Consider the following 23,400-nt stretch of genomic DNA (forward strand, 5'->3'; position numbering starts at 1 on the left):
TCATATTTCATCGAGGTGCTGGTGTTGGACTGGCTGGACAAGATCAGAAATCACTCAACACCAGATTATAGTCCTCCTTCTTATTACTCCTCCTTCAGGTGTTAGTGAGAGAGGTGGCATCAGACACAAAAGTTATTGGTAAAGCATCACTGATGAGGATATAGTAAGCAAACTTAAGATGCTGTTAAATATTTAACCAGTTGGAATGTTTTAATAGATTAATATGCATATATAAATACCTGAATTCCTTTCAAGTCACCATCCTGAGAGAACAAAAGGTTTTATCAATGTAAAGAAGAGATGACATTTCCAGTCAGACAATGCACGTTAGGTGTGAGACCTTGTTTAGAATCTGTTCGTGTTTTGGTTTGGAGTCAGACTGGTTTTATTTCTAAAGTAGGAATTTATAAATTTATAAAAGACCGCATTGACTATCTCTAATTCATATGTCTGCAAATATAAATTCTCCTGTAGATTCACATCTGTGGCTGTGCGCGCGCACGTGCTCAGGGTGCGTGTGTCAGGGAGAGAGCGAGAGAAAGTGTTGGGGAGAGAAAGAGACTGACGGAGAGAGTGTGTGTGAGGGCGAGAGAGAGAGATGACGTGAGCGAGGAGGCGGCAAAAGAGAGAGAGACATACAGAGAGAGTGAGGTGTGTACATGCACGCGGAGAAGAGAGAGAGAGGGACTGTGCACGTGAGGGGAAGAGACAGGCAAGACAGAGACGGGGCATGCATGAGGGTGAGAGTGACGATGAGTGGGAGGGGAAGGGGAGAAGGAAAGAGGAAGGGAGAGGGTAGAGTACAGGGGAATAGGGAGAGGGGGGGATAAGGAGAGTGCACACGACGGGAGAGGGAGGTTGTGGGAGGGCAGCGCGTGAAGGGAGAGGTAGAGGGAGATGGAGGATGCATGAGATGGGAGGGAAGGGGAGAGGGAGAGGAAGATATATCATGCATGATGGGGAGAGGGGGAGAGTGAGAGAAGGGTAAGGTATGCACGTGGGGGAGATGGAGGGAAGGGGGAGGGAGGATGGAAGGGAGGGAGGGAGAAAGAGAGAGCACATGCAAGGGGGACAGGTACAGGCAGAGGGATTGAGTGGGAGGATGCGTGTGAAAGGGAGAGAGATGGTGTGAGGGTGAAGGTGAGGGGAAGCGAGAGAGAGGGAGAGGAAGAGTGAAGGCAAGAGCAATGGTGGCGGTGGGGTGGAGGGGGAGAGGGAGAGAAAGAGTGATAGGAAGAGGGAAGAGGGAGATTGCGTGTGATGGGAACAGGGAGAGAGAGGCAGATGGAGGGGATGTGTAGGAGAGGGAGAGAGAGGCAGAAGGAGGGGACGTGTGATGGAGGGAGTATAGAGAGGGAGGAGGGGCAGTGCGTGTACGGTAGAGAGAGGGAAGGTGCGCGAGACAGAGAGGGAGAGAGATGGAGTGTGCACGCAAAGGGGAGTGGAGAGGCGGTGCGTAAGGGAGAGAGGGGAAAAGTGCGTCCGTAAGTGTATGATGGGGAGAGGAACGGAGAGGGAGTGTGTGCACTCTGAGGGGGAAGGGAGAAAGAGAGAGGGATAGAATGTGTTTGAGTGCTGGGGGTGTTCAGAGAGTTTGTGCGTGTGTATGTTTGAGGGAGAAAGAGATGATGTTTTGTGATGGAGAATGCGTTTGTGTATGTGTGTGAGGGAGAAACATAGTAAGTGATTGTGAGGCAGTAGAGAGAGGGAGTGAGCGTGTGTGAGGAAGAGTGTGTGTGAGTATGTGAGGGAGAGAGTATGAGGGTGTATGTGTGTCAAAAGGAGAGAGTGAGTGTGCTGCGTATGAGGGTGTGTGTGTGGGGGGCAGTGGAGAGAGAGTGTGTGAGAGTGTGTGAGTGTGAGTGTGTGTGTGTGAGAGAGAGAGTGTGAGTGTGTGTGTGTGTGTGTGTGTGAGAGAGAGTGTGAGTGTGTGTGAAGCAGAGAGAGAGTGAATGTGCGTGAAGGAGAGATAGAGAGTGAATGCATGTGAGGTAGAAACAAGAGTAAGTGTGAGGCAGTAGAGAGAGAGTGAATGTGCGTGACGGAGAGCACACGTGTGTGTGTTAGGGCAAAAGAGTGAGAGTGTATGAATGTCTAAAGGAGAGAGTGAGTGTGCTGCATGTGAGGGAGAGAGAGACAGAGAGACAGTATGTATAAGGGACAGAGAGTGTGTATGTGAGGGAGATAGAGAATGTGTGAGGCAGAGGGAGAGAGAGAGGGGACAGAGAGAGACACAGAAAGTTTATTTGTGTGTGTGTGTGTAACTGAGTGTGAGGGAGAGAGGGTGTGTGTGCACGAGATGAAATGTGTGTGTGTATGTCAGCGTGTGTTAGATAAAGAGTGAGTGTCTGTATGTGATCATGTACACAAGTGGGAGAAAAAAAATGGAAGATAGAAACAGATAGTAGGAACTGCCGATGCTGGAGAATCAGATGTAACAAGGTGTAGATGAACACAGCAGACCAAGCAGCATCAGAGGAGCAGGAGAGCTGATGTTTAGGAACTAGATCCTTCTTCAGAAAAATTTTTCAGAACAAGGGTCAAGGCCCGAAATGTCAGCTTTTCTGCTCCTAATGCTGCTTGGCATGCTGTGTTCATTCAGCTCTACACCTTGTATTCTAAAGAGTGCATGTTATAGTTTGAGGGTGTGTGTGTGAGAAAGAGTGTGTGAGTGAATGAGTGTGCATGAGTGTGTGGATATGTTTGTGTGAGACAGAAAATGAATGATTGTGTGCGCATCAGTGTGTGTGAGACAGAGAGTGAGTGTGTGAGTTTATATTTGAGGGGATGAGAGAGAGAGAGCACGAGACAGAGTGTGTGTGTATGTGTTAGTGTGTGAGAGAGAGAGCAAGAAACAGAGAGAAAGAAGGACTGCGTGTGATTTGTGTGTGATAGTGATAGCGAGGGAGAGAGAAGATGTGTATGTGTTTGCATGTGAGGGAGAGAGATTGAAATTGTGTGTCTGAGCATGATTTTTTGGCACGTGAAGGTGTGTGTGTGTGTGTGTGTGTGTGTGTGTGTGTGTGTGTGTTTGCATGTGTGAGTGAGGGAAAGGGATGTGGGTGTGAGGCAGAGAGATAGAGTGAATGTGTGTTACAGAGAGAGTGAATGTGTGTGAGGGAGAAAGACAGTAAGTGTGTGTGAGGCAGTAAAGAGAGAGTGAGTGCGGGTGAGGGAGTGAGAGTGTGTATAAATATGAGGGGAGAGAGAGTGAGGGTATGTGTGTGTGAAGGGGAGAGAGAGTGAGTGTGCTGTGTGTGAGTGAGAGAAACAGAGATAGAGTGTGGTTGTGAGGGAGAGAGGAAGTAAGTGTATATGAATGAGAGATAGTGAATGTGTGTGAGGCAGAGAGAGATACAGTGAATGTGTGTGAGGGAGAAAGACAGTAAGTGTGTGAGGTAGCAGAGAAAGAGAGAGTGAATGTGTGAGGGAGAGAGAGTTCAACTAAGGGAGAGGGACGGTGTGTGTGATGGGGAGAATGAGTGAGGGTTTTTGTGTGTGAAGGAGAGGGGCAGTATGCTGCGTGCGAGGGAGGAGGGGGGCAGACTGTGTGTAAGCGGAGAGACAGTGTGTGATGGAGAGACAGAGTGACTGTGTGTGAGGTAAAGAGGGAGAGTTGATGCATGTGAGGGCAAGAAGCAGTGAGTGTGTGTGAAGCAGAGAGAGTGTGTGAGAATGTGTGTAGGAGAGTGAGATTGAGTGTGTGGGAGGGAGCGAGCAGGCATGTGTGTGTGCGCGAAGGAAAGAGTGTATGTGTGATGGGGAGAGGGAGTGATTGTGTGTATGTGAGACAGAGAGTACATGTCTAAGGGAGAGAGTGGGAGAGAGAGTGCATCTGTGAGGAAAGAGAAAGAGTGTGTGCATGTTATTGAGAGCGATATTGTGCGTGTGTCAGTGAGATTGCAAGAGTGTGTATGAGGGAGACAGAGACAGTGAATGTGAGGGAGAGAGAGACAGTGAATGTGAGGGAGAGAGAGACAGTGATTGTGAGGGAGAAAGAGACTGTGTGTGTGAGAGGGAGAAAGAGACTGTGTGTGTGTGAGGGAGACAGACAGTGAATGTGAGGGAGAAAGAGACTGTGTGTTTGAGGGAGACAGAGACTGTGTGTGTGAGGGAGACAGACAGTGAATGTGAGGGAGAAAGAGACTGTGTGTTTGAGGGAGACAGAGACTGTGTGTGAGGGAGACAGAGACAATGAATGTGAGGGAGAAAGAGACTGTGTGTGTGAGGGAGACAGTGATTGTGAGGGAGAAAGAGAGTGTGTGTATGTGTGAGGGGGTGGGAGAGTGTGTGAGGGGGACAGTGTGTGAAGGGGAGAGAGGGTAAGTGTATTTTTTGAGAGAGAGGGTGTATGTATATGTGTGACAGAGAGTGAGTGTGCTTTGTGTGAGGGAGAGAGACAGAGAGAGTGTGTGCGTAAGGGACACTGTGTGTGAGCGAGAGGGACAAAGAGGGTATGTGAGCGAGAGAGAGTGAATGTGTATGAGGCAAAGAGAGAGCGAATGTGTGTGAGACAGAGATAGATGAATGTGTGTGAAGGACAGACAGAGAGTGAATGCGTGAAGGAGAAAGAGGATAAGTGTGTGTGGCAGGGAGTGTGAGAGGGTGAGAGAGAGTGTGTATGTGCTTCTGAAGGAGAGAGGGAGTGAGTGTGCTGCTCGTGAGGGAGGGAGAGACAGATTGAGTATGTGTATAAGGGAGAGAAAGTGAATGTGTGTGAGGCAGAGAGTGAGTGTGTTTGAGGGATCGAGCGAGACAGTGTGTGTACTTGCAGGCATGTGGGTGAGGGAGAGAGGGGGGAGGGAATGTGTCTATGAAGGAGAGAGAGTAAGTGTGCTACTTGTGAGGGAGAGAGACAGGGAATATGTGGCTAGGGAGAGAGTGTGTGTCAGGAAGAGAGATTGTGAGTGTGATAGAGAGAGAGGGAGACTGTGTGTGAGGGAGAGAGTATGTGTGAGAGTGAGTTTGAGGTAAGTATGTGTGTGTATGAGGGAGATTACGAGAGAGAGTTAGTATGTGCATTTCTTTGAGGGAGAGAGTCACGTGTGTGTGTCTGAGAGAGAGAGAGAGAGTGTGTGTGTGTGTGAGGGAGAAGCAGAGAGAGAAGAACCTTATGAGTGTCTGTGTAACTGAGTGTGAGGGAGAGTGAGTGAGTGTGTGTGTGTGAGAGAGAGTGAAAGAACAAGTATGTGCCTGCAAGCATGTATTTCAGGGAGAGAGGAGGGGAGATACAAAGATTGTGTTTGTGTGTGCGTATGTGTGTGCACGCGCGACAGTGTGAGAGAGACGAGATGTGTGTGTGTTTGCGACGGATGTCGTGAGAAAGTACGTGAGTATGAGTGTGCGTGAGAGAAAGAGAGACACTGTGTGTGAGTGTGTGTGTTTATGTGCAGGAGACAGAGCTGTGTGTGAGGGAGAAAGAGAACAAGCCTGTGTGCGAGTAAGAGAGAATGTCTGTGAAGTAGAGAGAGTGAGTGTGCGCAAAGGAGAGGGAGTGTGATTATGGGTGTAGGAGAAAGAGAGAGTGAAACTGCATGGAGAGAAAGAACGTGTGTGTGTGTGTGTGTGTGTGTGTGTGTGTGTGAGAGAGAGAGAGAGAAAGAAAGAGTGTGTTTGAGGGGGAGAGAAAGTGAGTAAGGGAGAGAGAGTGAGTGAGTGTGTGTGAGGGAGAAGGAGGGTTTGTGTGTGTGAGGGTGAGAGAGAGTTTGTGAGTGTCTAAGGGGAGAGTGCATTTGTGTGCTGCATGTAAGAGAGACACAGACAGAGGACTGTGTGAATAAAGGAGAGAGAGTGAATATGTGTGAGGGAGAGAGATACAGTGAATGCGTATGAGTCAAAGAGATAAGAGTGAAATTGTGGGACGCATAGACAGCGAGCGAGAATATGTGTAAGGAGAGTGAGTGAGTGTGTGCATGTGCAAGTGCAAGAGAGTTTGAGTGTCCATGTTTCTGCAGAATGGGAGTGCCTGGGCTGTGTATGAGGGAGGGAGAGACAGATTGAGTGTGTGTACAGGGAGAGAGTAAATGTTTGTGAGGCAGAGAGTTAGTGTCTGAGGGTGAGAATGTGTATGTATGCGTGGGTGAGAGAGACAGTGTGTGTTTGTGTTTGTGTGTGTGTGGGGCACGGAGAGAGAGTGAGTGCATGTGTGTGTGTGTGTGTTTGCATCAGTGTGTGAGTGAGAGTGAGTGTGTTTGTTGGTCAGGGAGAAAGAGATAGTGAGGATGTGTGTGAGTGAGAGAGAAAATTTGTGTGTGTCAGGGAAACAGCCAGAGGTTGTGTGTGTGCGTGTGTGTGAGACAGTGGGACAGAGAGACAATGTGTAGGGGTTCAGAGAAAGAGTGAGAGAGTTTGTGCGTGTGTGTGTGAGAGAGAGAGAGTATATGTGTGTGTGTGTTAGGTGTTGGAGGGAGAGAGTGATTATGTGCTTTAGTGCATGTGGAAAAGAAAGAGAGAGAATCTGTATGTGTACGTCGAGTCCTCGCGTGTGCGTGTGTATTTGTGTATGACAGAGAGCGCGGGATCAGGGTAGTATATGTTTTAAAGGGAAAGCGTGAGATATTCTATGTGTGTGAGTGATTGTACGTGTGAAGCAGAGAGAGATTGCATGTGGGTGTGCTTGTATCAGTGTGTGTGTCTGAGGGAAAAGGAGAGTGTATGTGTGTGAGGGAGACAGATCGGGTGCGTGTGTGTGTGTGTGTGTGTGTGAGAGAAGCAGAGAGAAGAAGTTTATGCATGAGTATGAGAGAGACAGTGTGAGAGAGAAAAAAAATGTGAGCATGTGTATGTCAGTGACTGTTAGAGAAAGAATAAGTGTGTCCCTGCAACCGTGTATTTGAGGAAGAGAGAGGGAAATACAAAGTTTTTGCGTGTTTGTGTGTGGATATGTGTGTGACAGTGTGACAGAGTGCACAAGAGACAAAATGTGTGTGTTTGCTTGCAACGGATGCTGAGAGAAAGTATGTGTGTGTTTGAGTGTGCATGTGTGAGAGAGAGATAAAAAGAGAGAGAAACTGTGGGTGTTTATGTGCAGGAGAGATGTGTGTGTGAGGGAGAGAGAGTGAGTTTGTGTGTGAGTGGGAGTGAGAATGTCTGTGAAGGAGAGAAAGTGAGTGTGAGCAAAGGAGAGGGAGAGTGTGGGAAGGAGAGAGTGTGGGTGTGCACGAGGAGAGAGAGTGTGATTGTACGTAGGAGAAAGAGTGAAACTGCGCAGAATAGAGAAAGAAATGTGTGTGTGTGTGTGTGTGAGTGTGAGAGAGAGAGAGAGAGAGAGAGAGAGAGAGAGAAGCAGATATAAAGACGGGATGTGAGTTTGCTCACTGAGCTGGAAGGTTCGTTTTCAGATGTTTCGTCACCCTTTTTTTATTTGAAAAAATATACTTTATTCATAAGATGTACAAAAAAATAAATACACCTACCCAGTCATGCAAGCCGCTCCAGGTTACCCAGGGGGTACACACATCAACGTAAAGGAAAAAAACAAACAAAGAAGAAAAAAAAACAAAGCAAAGAAAATATCCCGGCAGTTGTCACCCTGCACAGTCCCCGTTGGCCCCCTGACCGGTTGGGGAAGGCGCCAGCTGGGCCCAGGTACCAGATGGGGCCCTTTTTTCTATTCTGGATGAGGGGTTTCATACCGTGGTCTTTCCCCAGCGTACCTTGGCAGCGGCTGCCCCAAGATTTAGCGCGTCCCTCAGCACGTAGTCCTGGACCTTGGAGTGCACCGGGCTGCAACACTCAGTCGGGGTCAGTTCTTACAGCTGGCAGACCAGCAAGTTGCGGGCAGACCAAAGAGCGTCTTTCACTGCATTGATGGTCCTCCAGGCACAGTTGATGTTGGTCTCGGTGTGTGTCCCAGGAAACAGCCCGTAGAGCACGGAGTCCTGCTTCACAGAGCTGCTCGGGATGAACCTCGACAAATACCACTGCATCCCCCTCCAGACCTCCTGCGCATAGGCACACTCCAGAAGGAGGTGATCGACAGTCTCGTCCGCTCCGCAGCCACCTCGAGGGCAGCGTGCAGTGGCACAGAGATTCCGGGCATGCATGAAGGATCTCACTGGCAGAGCCCCTCTCACCGCCAGCCAAGCAATGTCCTTGTGCTTGTTTGAAAGTTCTGGCGATGAGGCATTCTGCCAAACGACTTTGGCAGTCTGCGTGGGGAACCACACGACGGGATCCACCCTCTCCTTTTCCCGAAGGGTCTGGAGGATACTACGTGCTGACGGCCTTGTGGTCAAAGGTGTCTCCATTCAAAAATTTCTCCACGAAGGACAGGTGGTACGGAACGGTCCAACTACTTGGAGCATTCCGCGGCAACGAGGCCAGGCCCATCCTTCGCAACACTGGGGACAGGTAGAATCTCAGTAAGTAGTGACACTTGGTGTTTGCGTACTGAGGATCTACGCACAGCTTGATGCAGCCGCACACAAAGGTAGCCGTCAGGGCGAGGGTGGTGTTCGGTACGCCCTTTCCCCCATTTTCCAGGTCTTTATACATGGTGTCCCTGCGGACCCGGTCCATCCTCGACCCCCAAATGAAGTGGAAGATGGCCCGGGTGACCGCAGCGGCGCAGGTCCAGGGAATAGGCCAGGCCTGGGCCATACACAACAGTACCGAAAGCCCCTCGCACCTGACAACCAGGTTCTTACCCGCGATGGAGAGGGACCAGAGCGTCCACCTGCCCAGCTTCTGCTTCAGTTTGGTGATACCCTCCTCCCAAGTCTTAGTGCACGCCCCAGCTCCACCAAACCAAACACCCAGCACCTTCAGGTAGTCTGTCCTGACGGTGAAGGGGATGAAGGAGCAGTCGTCCCAGTTCCCGAAGAACATGACCTCGCTCTTACCCCTATTGACTTTGGCACCCGAGGCCAGTTCAAACTGGCCGCAGATGTCCAATAGTCTACTCACCGACCGACGATCGGTGCAGAAGACAGCGACATCGTCCATGTGCAGGGAGGTCTTGACCCGAAGGCCTCCACTGCCTGGGATAGTCACGCCCTTCAGGCTCACGTCCTTCCTGATGGATGCGGCGAAGGGCTCCATAAGCACACGAACAAGGCAGGAGAGAGCGGGCAGCCCTGCCTGACTCCAGATCTAACAGGAAAACTGTCCGATTCCCACCCGTTGATCGAGACTGCGCTAACCATGTTGGCGTAGAGCAGCCGGATCCAATTGCGGATGCCCTCCCCGAACCTCAATTTGGAGAGAACGTCCCTCATGTCAGCATGAGAGACCCTGTCGAAGGCCTTCTCCTGGTCCAGGCTGACGAGGCAGGTGTCCACCCGTCTGTCCTGTACGTAGGCGATCGTATCCCTGATGAGCGCGAGGCTCTCAGCGATCTTCCTGCCCGGCACAGCACAGGTTTGGTCAGGGTGAATCACTGACTCCAGGACAGACCTGACCCGGTTGGCTATGACCTTGGCCAGGATTTTGTAGTCCACCTTTAATAGTGAAATGGGACGCCAATTCTTAATTTCTTCCCTCTCCCCCTTCCTCTTGTAAATGCCCTTCCTCATGGACTTGCACATTTCCCCTGCCCGAAGCGCACTATCGTACACCTCCAGCAGGTCCTGGCCGAACAGGTCCCACAGAGCGGAATACAGCTCAACCGGTAAGTCGTCGCTCCCAGGAGTCCTATTCCGCTCCAAGGACTTGAGGGCTCTGGTCAGCTCGTCCAGGGATATCGGCCAGTCCAGCCACTCCCCCGTGCTATCATCTAAGACCTCCATGATAGACAACAGGAACAAGTCGGAGGCCGTGCTGTCTGTGGGCTTCGTGTCGTACAGTCCGGCAAAGAAGGATCTGCTGATCATCAAACTGTCGGGCCAAGACGACGTCACTGAGCTGTCGTCCTCCTTCAGCTGGCTAAGCACAGAACTCTCTTTGTGCACCTTCTGAAAGAAGGAACGCGAGCACGTCTCGTCCTGCTCCACGGAGATTATCCTGGAGGCCTGCGCAGTGAAGAGCGAGGCTTGCTGGCCCCTCACCTCGTGGAGGTCCTCCGTGACATCGACCCCCATCAACTGCAGAAGGAGCAGGTTCTGCACCCATTTCTGGGGTCGCGACAGCTTTCCCCGCCTCTCTCTCGCCTTCCGAACACCCTTGAGGACAAAGAACCTCTTGATGTTCTCCTTCACTGTCTCCCACCAGTCGCCTGGAGACTCAAAGAGGGGATTCACGGTTCCCCAACTGGCGTACTCTCTCTTAAGATCCTTGACGTTCTCTGGGGTCAACAGAGTCGTGTTGAACTTCCACGTCCCCTTGCCAGCCGGCTGGTCGTCCTGTAAGTGATAGCCGGCCAGCAGGAGGCAGCAGTCAGAGAAGAACACCGGCTCGATACCGGTGGACCTGACCGAGAACGCCCGTGACACAAACAGGAAGTCTATCCTTGAGCGAATAGACCCGTCTGGCCGCGACCAGGTGTACCTCTGCTGTGCTCCGTCTGCAGGGGTGCTGAAGACGTCGAGCAGCTTGGTGTCCTTCACCGTGCCCATCAGGAATCTGGACGTGACGTCCAGTTGACTCCCCCCACCCGCTGCCCCCACGCCAGATCTTCCATCTGCATCGATGATGCAGTTGAAGTCTCCGCCTAGGATGACCGGCCTGGACGTAGCCAGCAGGGGTGGAAGCCGCTGCAGGATGGCCAACCGCTCACTCCGTACCACTGGGGCGTACACGTTGATCAGCCTCAGGGGAGCATTCCTGTAGGTGACGTCAGCCACTAGGAGGCGCCCCCCACCACCACCACCTGAACTTGAGAGATGGTGAAGTCGCGCCCCCGCAGCAGAATAGCCAGGCCCGAGGAGCGATAGTCGTTACCCCCCGACCAGATCGAAGGCCCACAGGTCCAGGCGCCGGACCATTTCCCGTGCCTGATGAGGTGCGGTATCCCGCACTCCTGCAGAAACAGGAGGTCCGCCTTGACAGTGGTCAGGTAGGCCAACGTGGATACACATCTTGTGGTGGACTTGACACTGCGCACAATAATGCTCGCAACTCGTTCCCCCATTGTGGGCAGTGACCGCAGTACCCTCCCCAAGTCCAAGTCCAAGGTCCAGCCCCTCCATCTGTCCCTTCATGCCCATTGCCCGGGCTAACTGCTGGACGCTGTCCGGGCTCAGGAAACCATCCGTGCTGCCTTCCGAGTGGCATCCCCCCGTCGGGGGTGCGGAGGCGGGAGGGTCCGGCTCTGGGTCAGGCCGGGGACGCGCTGTTTCCTCTTTCCTGCCTGGAAGTTCCGGGGGGCCCTCCAGTGCCCTAGCGGCACTTGACTGGGTGTCGGAGGGAGCCTCAGGATGCCACCCATCACCTGGAAGCGTGGTGCTGCTTTCCTTCTCCCTCGAGATCTTTAACTTCTGCTTCGGGCGGGCCCTCTCCGAATCCTCCTCGTCAGAGGACCTCTTATAGCCCCCCTGTAGCTGCCTCTTCCCGCCTGATGGTTGCAGTTCCTGGGCCCGTCGATGCACCTTCCTCCTCGCTTTCCAGACCGTTGTCCACTCCCCTGGGTCGCCTGTCGCTGCCTCCATCGACTCCGGGTTGTCGGGAGGAGCGGAGCCTGCAGGGGCGCTTTGCTGGCCTCGGGTCCGTCCTGCGGGGCTGGGCCCTCCTGCACGACCTGGCCCTCCTGCACATTAGTGGGGTCTTTGCTGGGCCCTGGTGCCTTCCTTTCCTCCGGGTGGGGGGGGGGGGGCTGGCCCCGCATTGCCCCTGCCGGCGACCTGGGCGTAGGTGGTCCCCCGCTGCGGGCATGCCCTCTAGAGGTAGCCCACTTCCCCGCAAAGGTTGCAGCTTTTCTCTTGTGGGCAATCCTTTGCAAGGTGTCCCTCCTCCCTGCAGTTCCTGCAGATGGTGGCTTTGCAGTTGGCCGCCACGTGACCTGACCTACCACAGGCATGGCAGACTTTAGGTTGCCCTGCATAGGTCAGGTAGCCCTTGCTCCCACCGATCGCGAAGTTGGACAGTGGGTGTACGACATTCCCATCCGCGCCCATCCTCAGCGTCACCTTTACCTGCCTCTTACTGGTCCAGATGCCGAAGGGGTCCATGATGTCAGTTAGGTCCCCTTCCACCTTCACGTACCTTCTAGGGAAGGTCAGGACATCAACTGCTGGCACATGCGGGTTGTACATGGGTACAGTCACCATACGGCTCCTCTGCGCTGGCATCACAAACAGCGGGACAGTGGTCAGTACAGAGAGGGAGCCCTCACCTCCTTTCTCCTTGAAAACCTCCAGGAAGCGCTCGCAAAGCTTGGCACTCCTGAATGTCACATCGTAAAAACCTCCTCCAGGGAAATACTGCAGGCAGTAAATGTCCACAGCAGCAAACCCGCAACAGTCCAACAGGACCCTCTTCACGAAGGAGGTGCGGTCCACAGGTGCACCTTCATCCACCTTCTTTACGGAAACACGGATGGTGTTCCAGACCCCCTGACCTGGGGCACGAGCACTTGCCGCAGCCATCGTTGCAGGTTGGCTGCTCCCCTGAACCAGCGTTAGGCCGAAGCCAGCATTAAGATCCACTGGTCACAAGGTTGCCAGCCAACCCAACGTCTTCCTTTCACCTCCAACACAGCACTCTCCTCCTCTCGGTCCTCAAGAGAGTGGGTCTTTATTTTGTTCCAGATGTAAGCTGGTTCACTGAGCGTGAAGGTTTGTTCCCAGATGTTTCGTCACCATTCTAGGTAACATCATCAGTGAGCCTCCGACGAAGCACTGGTGTTATGTCCTGCTTTCTATTTATCTGGTTAGGCTTCCTAGGGTTGGTGATGTTATTTCCTGCATTGGTGATGTCATTTCCTGTTCTTTTTCTCAGGGGATGGTAGATTGGCTCCAGCTTAATGTGTTTGTTGATGGAGTTCCTGTTGGAATGCCATGCTTCTAGGAATTCTCGTGCATGTCTCTGTTTGGCTTGTCCTAGGATGGATGTGTTGTCCCAATCAAAGTGGTGTCCTTCCTTATCTGTATATAATGATTGGGCTGGGAGGGTGAATAGTTTTTAATGGGGACTATTAGTGACGAATAACAGGTCGTGTGTAATGGCCAGCTATGTGGTAACAGGGCTAGGGGCTGGGACATGGGAGGGTTTAGGTCCTAAAATTTTTGAACTCAATATTGCGTCCAGACGGCTGCAGTGTCCCCAAGCAGAAAATGGGGTCTTGTTCTTCTAGCTTGCATAGAGCTTCACTAAAACTGCAGCAAACTAGAGACAAAGATAACAAGGTGTAGAGCTGGATGAACACAGCAGGCCAAGCAGCATCTTAGGAGCAGGAAAGCTGACGTTTTGGGCCTAGACCGTTCATCAGAAAGGGTCTCAGAAAGGATCATCATCTGATGATTTAGCATGATCAGGCATGATCTACCCCTCACAAACACAAGTAAAGAGATTGCACATCCATGGTAAAGAGGTGGGAGCTGGATCCTGCAAACTGTAAGTTTTGTAACTGGCATAAAGCCTCAGTAGAATTATGTATGTACGTGGCGAGAGATAGAACCGGGGAGGGAAGAGATGAGTTCTGTCCAACAGGAACAGGCTGAAACAATGTGTGTGCCCGGACAGTCTTTTTCATGAATTTTTGGATGGAGGTAGAAACGAGTTGTATTGATTTGGGGAACGATTAGCTTGGAAGCAGTTGAGGGGAGATCACCAGATGAAATGTGATCAGTTAGTCGTACAATGTCGTTACAATGGCCTGTTGCATCTTGGTGGGGGGCACAGTCCCCACTAACAATTATACACCTTCCCAGCCAGATTTAGGTTCTATCCTTGCATTTACTCCCTACCCAAACCCTGCATATAAACTGATGTTTTACCTGCCATCATCAGTTCTGAGGAAGGGTCCCCGGACCTGAAATGCTGTGTATCTTTTTTCTTCACCAATGCTACCAGACCTGCTGAGCTTTTCGAGAAACTTCTGTAAATGTTTTTCCCAGGGTTGAGGGATTGAAAACTCGAGGGCAGAGGTTTAAGATGAGAAGGGAATATTGAAGAAGGACTTCAGAGGCAACTTATTCATACTGAGAGTGGTGCATAAATGCAATGCGATGACAAAGAAAGTGGTTAAGGCAGGTACAATAGCAGTATTTTTTAAAATTGGATGTACAGGGATCGCAAGGATTTAGAGAGGCGTGGACCAAATGCAGGCAGTTGAAACTAGCCGATTGGGCACAATGGACTAGTTTTGGGCCATGGGCCTGTTTCCATGCTGTATTACTCGATCAACATTTGACACTATGTTTGTGGATTCGACTTATTTGGAATCTGACTTTCCGCTTGTCTTGTTCTCTTGTCACAGGTTTGGGATTTCCCTTGTAAAATGCCCCTTTCGGCCACTGTTATAACATTTCGATATTCCACCTTTAGTTCTCTCCATTCCCAGCACTGTTGCTTTCCTCTACCTGTTCCTTTTCTGCAGCTTAATGGGGTGGCAGGAAGGCCTTCAGAGTGGATTTCTACACCTGGTTTTTTTCCAAGCTGTCGCTGGAACTTTAATAAACAACACCGTGCCACCGGAGGTTTTAAGTGATCTCACTGTTTCCCTCTCCCATATCCTCGCCATTTTCCTAAGAGTCCATGCTTCAGTGCATGTGGGGTCATTGGAATCAAACTGTTCCAACGCTTTCCTAGACTGGCCGGTACCGTCAGACACCAACTTTCTTAACCATCTATTGGTGTGTCCCAGTGTCTTAAAACCCCGACCTAACATTATTCATAACTCTTTGGAACACCACCCAGAAGCCAGTACAAACACTGTTGAGTGATTACCTTTGTTAATATTTGGTCAGCACATCTAGCAGGTCGCCATTGTGAATATCCATAATGGTCAATATCACACTCTTTAATTGCTTATTTGTTTCCCCCTCTGCCGTTACACATCAGGCAAAGTCAAAGATACTGGCACATTCTAAACAGTTTCCTTTCTTAGGCACCATCTAAGCTATATCTATTCTCTGCTGATTAGTTGCCTGGAACAATTCCCTCGCATTAAATTAGGGCACACATGTTCCTATATCCTTGGCAATATTTCACAATTGTTTTACCCTGAAGCGAGTATTTCATATGGTTTAGATGTCCTGTCCTGGAACCCCATTCTCTGGTACTATCTTGCAGGTCAAGGGTTGGGTTGGGCGGTCTTGAAATTGGTGACACTGGTTCTATCAGTTCCTTCTGGCCGTATGCTGATCGTGGTTCCCTGTCGTCATCGTGAATGTTTCTGGCTACTATATTGACTCCATAAGCTCAATTTATACCTTCATCACTGTCTTCCCTCCCTATTTCAGGTCCAAATGCACATATTATTCCTCTCTGAGCAGGGAGCTTGCTTTGTAATGTTTCTATCTGATTTGAATACTTTGTATGATTTCCTGTGTTACTTTTCTTTTGCTGTGCTGCTCTCTGTATCACGTTCATACCAGTTTTCAAATCATTGCATTTTTTTCTTTCATTCCTGTACCACATAATTGATTGTATAGGCCTCCTCCTCTCGCTTACCTTTCTCTTTAACTAGCTTTTTACAAAGTAGCTGATATTGATTGTCACATACAAATCCACGGTTTTCTATAAATAAATAACGTTCTCATTGTGAATGACCACTTCCTCAAGGAGTCACTCAGAGATAATAAAAACTGCTGGGGCCAGAGAAATGTGGAGTGGGAAAAACACCGGGCCAGGCAGTATCAGAGGATCAGGAAAGTTGGTGTTTTGGATCGGAAGTCGGGTCGTGAACTGAAACAGTAACTTTCCTGCTCCTCTGGTCTGCTGTGTTCCTCACGGAGCTTTTGTTTTCCTCCAATAACCCGTCCTCTACTCTAGATTGCTTGTGCTCCTGCTGCCTCTGTTCCTTCCTTCTTATACTGATTCTGCATACATTCTATCCAGTCTTGAGTAAAAAGTCAACCACTCCTGACTTATTTTCATAAGCCTGACAATGTCCATTTGGGTTTCTAAATGGTTTCCCCGGAGGTACTTCCCTCACCACTAGTGCAATCAGCAAACTCGCCATGAAATACGTTTGAAGAGCTAATGAACCTGACCAGGTTACTGACTTTTCAGTGGAAGACCATTTTGGTAACAGTGATCACAACTCCTTATGTGTTTAGAAAGCCACGAATAAGGATAAGTCAGGAGCTTGTCAGACAGTACTAATTTGGGAGAAGGTAAATAATATCAGTGTTTAGGCAGGAGCGAGTGAGTGTTCATTGGGTAGAACTTCGAACAGGTATTTGACATGTGAGAGTTGTTTGAAAACCTATTGATCAGCGTTCAAGGCTGGCATGTTCAGATGGGGGAAGGAAACAAATGACAGGGTTAAGGAACAGTTGGATAGAGATTGTTTGTGACTTTAACCAGAAGGGGAAAATACATATGCAAGGTTTATGAAGCTAAAATTGGGCAGGGCACGTAAGGAATATAATGAAAGCAAGAAAGAACTCAATCAGGGAATTTGGAGAGCAAGAAGAGTCTGTGAAATTGGCGATTAGGGCTAAATAGAATCCCAAGATATTCTATCCATACATTAAAAACAAGAGCATAATGAGGAAGAAGGTAGGATCAATCAAAGTTAAAGACAGGAAAATTGTGTGTTGTTAAGATACAGGGAGAATCTTAAATGACTACTTTACATCATTATTCACCAAGGAGAAGGATATAGAGGCCAGTGAGACTAATGGCCAGCATGCTCATCTGCTAAGACATTTTGAAATCGATTAAGAAATGGTGTTCTCTTGAAGTCCTTAGTCTCTTGAAGTGCATTATGGTTGATAAGCACGCAAGGCCAAATGGTATCTATCCCATGATGTTTTGAGAGAGTCAAGACCGGAGAATTGGCCAAGGTCTCGCACATTCGCTCGCCCCTGGAGAGGCCCTGGATGACTGGACAGTAGGTGATGTTGTTCTCTGTTCAAGAAGGGAAATAGGAAATGTGACACTTAAGTACGTGACATCATGGAATGACACTAAAATAGGTGGTATCATGGAATGAACCTAAGATAGGCTGTATCATGTACAGCAAGGAAGGTTATCATAAATTGCAGCAGGGTCTTGATTAGCTGGGGAAGTGGGTCGAGAAATGGCAAATGAACTTTAGTTTAGATAAGTGTGAAGTTTTGAATTTTAGATAGTCAAATAGTAGGAGACATGGTGGGGAGAGAGGGGATGTTTTCAAGAATATGAAAGGCTTGGAGAGGGTGAATGCACTTAGCCTTTTGCCCAGGGTTGGGGAATCGAGGACTATGGGGCATTACTTTAAGGTAAGAGGGGAATCGGGTGGCACGGTGGTTCAGTGGTTAGCACTGCAGCCTCACAGCACCAGGGACCTGGGTTCAATTCCAGCTTCAGGCGACTGTCTTGCGGAGTTTACACATTCTCCCCGTGTCTGTGTGGGTTTCCTCCGGGTGCACTGAGTTTCCTCCCACAGTCCAAAGATGTGCAGGCTAGGTGGATTGGCCATGCTAAATTGCCTGTAGTGTTCAGGGGTGTGTGGGTTATAGGGGGATGGGTCTGGGTGGGATGCTTAAAGGGACGGTGTGGACTTGTTGGGCCGAAGGGCCTGTTTCCACACTGTAGGTAATCTAATCTGAAAAAGATAGGAATTTCAGTAGGGCCTTAAGGAATGTGTGGAACAGTTAGAGGATTTGGAGTGCAGATGCATGGTTTTCTGAAAGTGGAGTCACAGATAGAAATGACAGGGGAGAAGGTATTTGGCAGACTGGCCTTTGTCAGTCAGGACACTGAGTACATAAGTTGGGAAGTTATGTTGCAGTTATACAGGACATTGACGAGGCCGCACTTGGAGTATTGTATTCAGTTTTGTTCACCTTGCTATAGGAAGTGTTTTATGAAACTGGAAAGAGTGCAGATGAAACTTACAAAGATGTTACCAGGATTCAAGGGACTGAGTTATAGGGAGAAGTTAGACTTGCTAGGACTCTTTTCTTTAAAGCGTACGAGACATGGCGGGGGTAGAGGGAATGTGTTCAAGAATATGAAAGGCTTGGAGACGGTGAATGCACTCAGCCTTTTTCCCAGGGTTGGGGAATCAAGGACTATGGGGCATTACTTTAAGGTAAGAGGGGAATGAATACATGGGAACAATGAGGGGAATCTTTATTAAACATGCATATGGAATGAGCTGCTAGTGGAATTGGCTGAGGCAGGAACATTAACAATATTTAAAAGGCATTTGGACGACTACATGGATAGGAAAGGCTGAGAAGGATATGGGCCAAGTGTGGGGAAATGGGATTAGAGTGGATGGAAAATTTGGCATGGACCCATTTGGGCCAAAGGCCCTGTCTCCATACTGTAGTATTCGGTGAAGCATGGTCACTCGGTGGTTAGCACTGTTGCCTCATAGTGTCAAGGAATCACATTGATTCCATCTTGCGCAGTTGTCTGTGCGGGGTTTGCACATTCTCCCCGTGTCTGCGTGGGTTTCCTCCAGGTGCTCTGGTTTCCTCCCACAGTCCAAAGATAGGCAGGTTTGTTGGATTGGCCATACTAAATTGCAGCTGGTGTTCAGGGATATGCAGATTAGGTGGGTTTTAGGAGGAAGGGTCTGGGTGGGATGGTCTGAGAGTCGGTGTGGACATAATGGGCCAAAGGGCCTGTTTCCACATTGTAGGGATCTCATATTTAAGAAATAAAGACGCTATAACTCTAGGGATAATCCAGGAAACTATAGACTGGCAACTCTCGCATCAGTGGTTGGGAAACTTTCGGAGAGAATTCTTAGAGATAGAATTTACATGCATCTGCTAAGGCATGACCTAATTAGTGACAGTCGGCATGGATCTGTGTGGGGCAGATCATTTCATATGAGCTTGATTGAATTTTTCGATGATTTGCTGAAGGTGGATTTTAGTGAGGCTTTCAACAGGGTCCATCATGGAAGTTTAAGATACTTGGGATCCACGGGAACTTGGCTGCCTTGATTCAGAATTAGATTGCTTTGGAAAGTTGGTTAATCAGGAACTATTGTGTGCATGGGGAGAATGAAAAGAATGTGTGTGAGAGATTCATCAGCTGCACTCACAAGGTAGTGTACAGTGTCACCCAAGCACAATGCAATGCTAGCTGTGCTGTCAAGACCAACTGTTTGAAGGTAAATCCACATTTGATATGTGGGAAGCTTTTAAAGAGAGGTTGATTAGCGTGCAGGAGAGACATGTTCCTGTGAAAATGAGGAATAGAAAAGGCAAGATTAGGGAACCATGGATGACAGGTGACATTGTGAGACTAGCCCAGAGGAAAAAGGAAGCATACATAAGGTCTAGGCAACTGAAGACAGATGAAGCTTTGGAGGAATATGGGGAATGTAGAGCCCATCTGAAACGAGGGATTAAGAGGGCTAAGAGAGGACATGAGATATTGCTGGCAAACATGGTTAAGGAAAATCCCAAAGCCTTTTATTCATATATAAAGAGCAAGAGGGTAACTAGAGAAAGGATTGGCCCACTTAAGGACAAAGAAGGAAAGTTATGCGCTGAGTCAGAGAAAATGGGTGACATTCTTAACGAGTACTTTGCATTGGTATTCACCAAGGAGAGGTACATGATGGATGTTGAGGTTAGAGATAGATGTTTGCTTACTCTAGGTCAAGTTGACATAAGAAAGGAGGAAGTGTTGGGTATCCTAACAGACATTAAGGTGGACAAGTCCCCTGGTCCAGATGGGATCTATCCCAGGTTTTTGACGAAAGCGAGAGAGGAAATAGCCGGGGCTTTAACAGATATCTTTGTAGCATCCTTAGACACGGGTGAGGTCCCGGAGGACTGGAGACTTGCTAATGTTGTCCCCTTGTTTAAGAAGGGTAGCAAGGATAATCCAGGTAATTATCGATTGCGGTCTACAAAATCATGATGGGCATAGACAGGGTGGATAGCAAGATGCTTTTTCCCAGAGCGGGGGACTCAGTTAGGAGGGGTCATGAGTTCAAAGTGAGAGGAGGAAAGTTTAAGGAAGATATGCATGGAAAGCTCTTTACGCAGAGAGTGGTGGGTGCCTGGAACACGTTGCCAGCGGAGGTGGGAGACGCAGACACGTTAGCGTCTTTTAAGATATATCTGGATAGGTACATGGATGGGCATAGAGCAAATGGGCACAGACTGTTAGAAAATAGATGACAGGTTAGACAGAGGATCTTGATCGGCGCAGGCTTGGCGGGCCAAAGGGCCTGTTCCTGTGCTGTAATTTTCTTTGTTCTTTGTGAATCTATGGGGTGAATTTGTATTTGCAGATGAATTCTATTTTGTTCAAAAAGCATGCAGTTTATCGACAGTCATTCAATGTAGCATTTTTACAATTCCTAGTTTAGAAATAAAATCAATCTGACTCTAAATAGTGGCACAGTGGGGCGGCACGGTGGCTCAGTGGTTAGCCCTGCAATCTCACAGCACCTGGGTCCTGGGTTCGAATCCACCCTTGGGTGACTGCTTGTGTACAGAGTTTGCACATTCTCCCCGTGTCTGCGTGAGTTTCCTTCCGGTGCTCCGGTTTCCTCTCACAGTCCAAAAATGTGCAGGTTAGGTGGATTGGCCATGCTAAATTGCCCGTAGTATTCAGGAGTGTGAGGGTTATAGGGGGATGGGTCTGGGTGGGATATATCAAAGGGCGGTGTGGACTTGTTGGGCCGAAGGGCCTGTTTCCACACTGTAGGTAATCTAATCTGAAAAAGATAGGAATTTCAGTAGGGCCTTAAGAAATGTATAATCGAAACCAAAGCACAAGCAGATTCTAAACATGGCCTCACACCGAACATGCATTGTCTGATCTAAAATGTCACTCCTCTTTACAGCGATAAAATGTTTAATTCACTCAGGACAGTGACTTGAAAGGAATTCAGGGAATTCATCAATTAAAACCTTCTAACTGATTAAAGATTTAACAGCAAACTATGTTTATTTCGTACATCCTCATGAATTTGGGGACACTTTGATCTTTTACTTATAAATTCTGTGTCTGATACTACCTCTCTCACTAATAGCTCAAAAGGAGTAAAACTTCAAAATTTTATGTTTCCAAATAAACCTGTTGGACTATAACCTGGAGCCATGTGACTTCTGACCTTGTCCACCCAGCCCAACATCGGCACGCCCACATCTTGGTCGAAATGAGTATCATTAACGTTTGATGATGTTTCAGCCAACCGGCACCACTGTGAGTATCATGTGACTCCAAAGTCTTGAGCAGTGCAGGGAACCTTATCCTGAGACTGAAAGCACTCACAGCAGATCGTGCTTGGAACTGAAAATGAAGCAGCAAGACCCATTTCAGAGAATTTGTTCAGCTGAGCTATTTAAATAGGATTTTAAAACAAAGTCCCAACCGTGTAAATCTGCCTCTCCACCTGCACTCACCTTTACTGGCTCCATCCCCACGTCTTTGACCTGTTTGTCTCCTCTCCATCTATCTTCACCTCTATCCATCTTCTTTCTGCCTCCCCCTCTCTCCCTATTTATTTCAGAATCCTCTTCCCCTCCCTGATTTCTGATGAAGGGTCTAGGCCTGAAATGTCAAAAAGCTTTCCTGCTCCTAAGATGCTGCTTGGCCTGCTGTGTTCATCCAGCTCCACACCTTGTTATCTCAGATTCTCCAGGATCTGCAGTTCCTATTATCTCTGTGTAAATTACTTCATGTTGGCGTGGCTGTGTGTTTACTGCTCCAGTTGCCCTCATTCAAGCTTCAGGAAATGAGCCTTAGTTGAAGTACTGACATTGAGCTGATACTGCAGTGTTAGAGGTGCACCTGGAAAATAGACGCAGCACGTCACAAATACAGGAGATTAATATTATTGGTACTGTTCTTTTAGCTGATCCGTGTGTGAAAACAATTATCTGACGTAAGATTTGAATACTTGTCATGTGGATGTAATGATGTGAGAGCAAGTGTGTCAGTACATGTGCCAATGTCCAAATTCAGAAAAGCTCAGCAGGTCTAGCAGCATCTATAAAATAAAAAATCACAGTTAACTTTTCGGGCCCGGGGACTCTTGTACAAAGAAATGAGCACAGAGGCAAAGATGGCGGAAGAAGACTTTGCAATCTAGTTGTGCCCGAGATAATGGGAACTGCAGATGCTGGAGAATCTGAGATAACAAGATGTGGAGCTGGATGAGCACAGCAGACCAAGCAGCATCTTAGGAGCAGGAAAGCTGATGTTTCATCAAGAGTCCAGGCCTGAAATGTCAGCTTTTCTGCTCCTAAGATGCTGCTTGGCCTAGTCATGCCAGAAATTCATTAAGGTGGGGACACAGAAGAATAAAACTGTGGCCTTTGCTGAGTACAGAGCATTCAGCATCTAATAGTGTAAGGTTAGGAGGGACGGTGATTACCCAACAGGAGGTGGGGTTGGGAGAGGGGATGGAGTCAAAGGGATAGGGAGGAGAGGAAGTTTCCAGAGGGTCATGGGTATTTTTGAATTGTTGCATCTTGTGGGCCTTTGTGCCTGAAAGGAAACGAAGAGGTTTCTGGTGAGCACGACGAATGAAGTGGAACTGTGGAGTGGTGCAACCCTGAGCCAGTGTGTTGGAATTCTGTTGGAGAGAAAGATCGAGAGTGTGCATGTGACACTGCATAGCACTGAGTCTGGATCTCAGGATTTGGCGAGAACAGCTGTCCATGGAACCCTGAACATAAAATGAGAAACATGAGAGATTAAATTTCAGCTCGAGTCCACGAAGGCTGAGTCTGACCTGGAGGCAGTCACTGAGGAATGGAATATTTGGTCAAACACCAGCAATGACAGTGAAATTAAGGTTGGTGGGCAAGAACAAAGATTGGAATGAAAATCCTGTTGGAGCGAGGAGCAGAACTTCTTCATGGTGGGCATGCCTGGAGGACATGTGGCAGTGAGTTAAATACTAAATAAAGACCAAAATGTTTACTGATGCTGTAAATCTGGAACAAAAGCAAGAGCTCCTGGAAAAGCTTAGTAGATCTGGCAGCATCTGTGAAAATCAGAGTTAACATTTCAGGTCTTGGTGCTTCTTCCTCAGAACTATGGTGTGCCAATGTAGCTGTGGGAGGGTGGTTAAAGCTCACTTTTCTGTGTACAAGGCAGGTTTATTTCTAACAGCTGGACAGGCAGTGGAGGTGATTGGAGAAGTTGTAGTTGTCCTGTTGTAGTTCAACAGGGGTGGTACAATGGTTCAGTGGTTTGCACTGCAGCCTCACAGCACCAGGGGCCTGGGTTCGATTCCAGCCTCTGGCAACAGTCTGTGCAGAGTTTGCACATTCTTCCCATGTCTGCGTGGGTTTGCTCTGGGTGCTCTGAGTTTCCTCCCACAGATGTGCAGGCTAGGTGGATCAGCCATGCTAAATTACCCACAGCGTGTGGGGTATAGGGGGATGGGTCTGGGTGGGGTGCTTCAAGGGGCAGTGTGGACTTGTTGGGCCAAAGGGCCTG

Source organism: Stegostoma tigrinum, chromosome 48 (assembly GCF_030684315.1).
Source record: "Stegostoma tigrinum isolate sSteTig4 chromosome 48, sSteTig4.hap1, whole genome shotgun sequence".
In the NCBI taxonomy this organism is placed as follows: Eukaryota; Metazoa; Chordata; class Chondrichthyes; order Orectolobiformes; family Stegostomatidae; genus Stegostoma; species Stegostoma tigrinum.